Source organism: Halyomorpha halys, unplaced genomic scaffold, assembly GCF_000696795.3.
Source record: "Halyomorpha halys isolate HHAL.00 unplaced genomic scaffold, Hhal_1.1 Scaffold361.1, whole genome shotgun sequence".
NCBI lineage: Eukaryota > Metazoa > Arthropoda > Insecta > Hemiptera > Pentatomidae > Halyomorpha > Halyomorpha halys.
This window is the reverse complement of record NW_027108072.1, coordinates 54,886-58,082: the sequence shown is the minus strand read 5'-3', so window position 1 is coordinate 58,082 and position 3,197 is coordinate 54,886. Positions and strand designations below refer to the sequence as shown.

The 3,197-nt window shown below is 31.3% G+C and overlaps 1 protein-coding gene across 3 annotated transcripts in view; it reads right to left on the bottom strand.

The window, feature by feature from the left end:
- LOC106681710 (beta-1,3-galactosyltransferase 1) overlaps positions 1-3,197 on the bottom strand; it is a 49,288-nt gene that overhangs the window by 35,428 nt on the left and 10,663 nt on the right. The window contains exon 1 of one of the 3 annotated variants that reach the window (XM_067046467.1): positions 173-207. The exons of the other annotated variants lie outside the window; for them this stretch is intronic. The gene's annotated coding sequence lies outside the window, so the exon portion shown is untranslated. Of the gene's footprint in view, positions 1-172; positions 208-3,197 lie in introns of those variants that run through there. 3 annotated transcript variants of the gene reach the window in all.

The following is a 3,197-nucleotide window of genomic DNA, read 5'->3' as shown; positions in this document are numbered from 1 at the left end:
TATATATAAAATTTATAATAAACACAAATATGGACGAATTGTTTACTAAACAGTTTGGAAATATCGGTGAATTAGATCTTTGGTTACATAGCAGTCGAAGATAATAAAAATTAAATGTTCAAAAATAAATAATTCTAAGTTAGTAAAAAAACAAACAACTGAACATCTATACTTGGTTTCCTAACAGGTCAGGATCCTAACACTGAGTTTTAGCAAATGCTCTTTAAATTCTGTAATTGCCTACTTTTATTATTTTGAGAGGCGGATTTCAATATCTTCCCAGGTGATTGAAATGAATTTTATGGAAATTCGTTGGTTTGAATTGAAATTATTGTAAATTGATAAAAGCTTTTAACACGTATTTTAAAATAGTTAAAACAAACAATAGAATTACTGCATAATGACTATTTTCCCATGTTAATTAACTCTGTTTAAAATTATAAATTCTTATTTCTTTTAACATTTTGAGGATTAATTATCATTTTTAGAACTTATTATTGTATTTACAAGGTTAGAAAATTCACAAAGTCAATTTTTTTCAGAATTTCAGTTATTTAATATTAATTAATTCCAGTCAATGTGGTTCTTTTGTTTTTTATCGCTAATCGGTGAAGTCATCAGTATACTTATCATAAGTCCCACTGCACTACTTTTCGTATTCGAGCAAGGCTTACTACACAAACAAAAATTCTGAAAAAAAAAAAATTGAACTTGGGAATTTTTTTTTTTGTTCGAGGGTCGGTGAGAATCTTCAAAAAGCACAAAAAGCTTCTCCCTACACCAGTTCATTCCTCTGCACGGGACTTTATCAAATTCCTTACCTATAGTATCCAATAAATCAATTGGACAATAGGTTGACGGGTCTTCCCTTTGAATAAGCGCAAATAACGTATGATTCTCAACGTAACAACATGGAAATTACCTCACCCAACTGCTTACAGGACACTGTTTTTACTTGGCACGGTTATTTCAGGGCCTACTTAGCCCACTTTTAACTAGAGAACAAATCATTGTGCCTACCTTGTAATTGTGAATGAAATAGTGGAATATTCGTTCTTCTGTTGTTCAGATTTTGCTCAAGAAAAAGTAGTTGCTTTCATGACGACTAGGCAGGAGAATTGAAGTGCTTGAAGTAGCTAACTATGCAGCGCAAATCGGTTGAAGGCTCACAGCACCCCGTGAAGAAAAGCCTTACAGCAGTTCAACGTGGTGGCAAAGAAAAAGTTGGGAGATGGTTTTTTAGTGAGTAGGAATCTCACACTGTTGTGTGACTTTATATTTTTTGCACTTCACCTTATGAAAGATTTTTCCCCTACCCACAAATAAATAAAATAAAAAAAGAATCACACAGAAATATACCATTTTGCAAGACTATGTATTTTGGACTCAGTGGACCCCAAAAACTTGTATTTCCATCGAAAACTCAAATTTAACACGAAATTTTTCACAATACCTCTTACAAAATATTTCATGTACAGTTAACTGGATGTAAAAAAGAAATTATGTTCTCATAATTTAAAATTTTTACTAATCTTTTATATTTTAGACATCAAGGAATAAATTTGATTCTGTGTCTGTTAAAAAAAAAAAAAAAAAATATCCTTAAACTTTGTAATATTGATAATTATGTACATAATTAATTGATTCTCTAACCTTCTTGAGCCGAAATAAAAATTATATTATGTCGTACCTTACAAGATTATTGTAGTTATTGTACGATTGAAAATACGGCAAGGAAGCTATTCTGACCTTCTTTTGTCTTTATTTTTCTTAAATAAAAACGAATTTAATATCCTATATTTTAAAATTAAAATTGATAACTCTTACCTTCATACCTGAAAAATGTATATAGCCTTTTAATTTTGTGGGAAGTCATTATTATTTCATAAGATGCTAAGTTAAGAATATTATAAAAGTCAATCTTTGTTCCCATGAGTTATACATTTAGCTTTAAAAAAAAACACTTTGATTGTCCTCTATAATTTTGTCAGTGTAATTACTTTATCATAATGCATTTTTTTCAACTAGTTGTAACAATGGCAACTTTGGTTGCGGCAACTTCCCACCTAAAATCATCGACAAACTCTTTTACATTTATAAAAACCGTACCCCATAATCACAAAATTCTCTGCAATCTTTTTCCACCCCCCTATACAGATCATTACCTTACATACCCTTTCTTACAGACAACATTCAAAAACAATTACGTTCCTCCATCCCAAACCTCCGTCTAGCCCTCAAAGCCCATAACAAACTGTCTTTTATTTACACCAATCTTAAAAATCCAATTCCTCCTCAATACCGTTCCCAGGTTGTGTACCGTATCCCTTGTTCCACTTCTAATTGCAATGCATCCTACATTGGCGAAACAAAAAATTTACTTAAAGACCGCATAACCCAGCACAAATATTCCGTCGCCTCCCGTAATTTCATGGCTTCTAAATTATCTGAACACCGTTTAATATTGAAACACACTTTTGATTTTGACAATACCACCATACTAGCTTCTGTCCCTAACCACGCCAAACGATTAATATCCGAAAGTATTTTTATACAATTAGAAGCTTCCCCAGTCAATCACAAAACAGATAAACAAAACTTATCCCTAGCCTATTCCCAAATAGTTAACTTATTAAAGCACCCATAATTCATTTTCTTTTATCAGTCATTATCTATTTTCAATTTTATTGTTTATATAAAAATGTTTTATTCTTATTAATTTGTATTCATAATTTTTTGACCTTTGGGCTCCGTATTTTTACATATCACTGGTTTTATGTTTTTCTTTTAAACTGTAACTTGACCTTTTTATCATTGGTATTTCATATCAACTGTTGTGTCATAACGGTCTTTCTTGACAGTTACGGTTCTAGCCTTAGTCTAGTAGCTCACTCTAGCGGAATTTTCAAATAAACTCCTACATCAATCAGTTGCAAGCCTACCTTCTATGCTACAATGTAAGTCTCCTTTCTCGTTCTCATATTTGTTACATTATTCTTCCCCTTTCTCCATATTCTACCTTTTCCTATTGTATATATTTATATATATGTATATATATATGTATATATAAGTTATGATAGGATAAGGCACTGTGTCCGCCTTAATACTCCCTACCATTAAGCAATAACTTCAGAAATACAGTAGTGTTATTTCAGTCTAATTGCGTGCTGTTACTCTGCCCTGAACCTTGTTTTTTT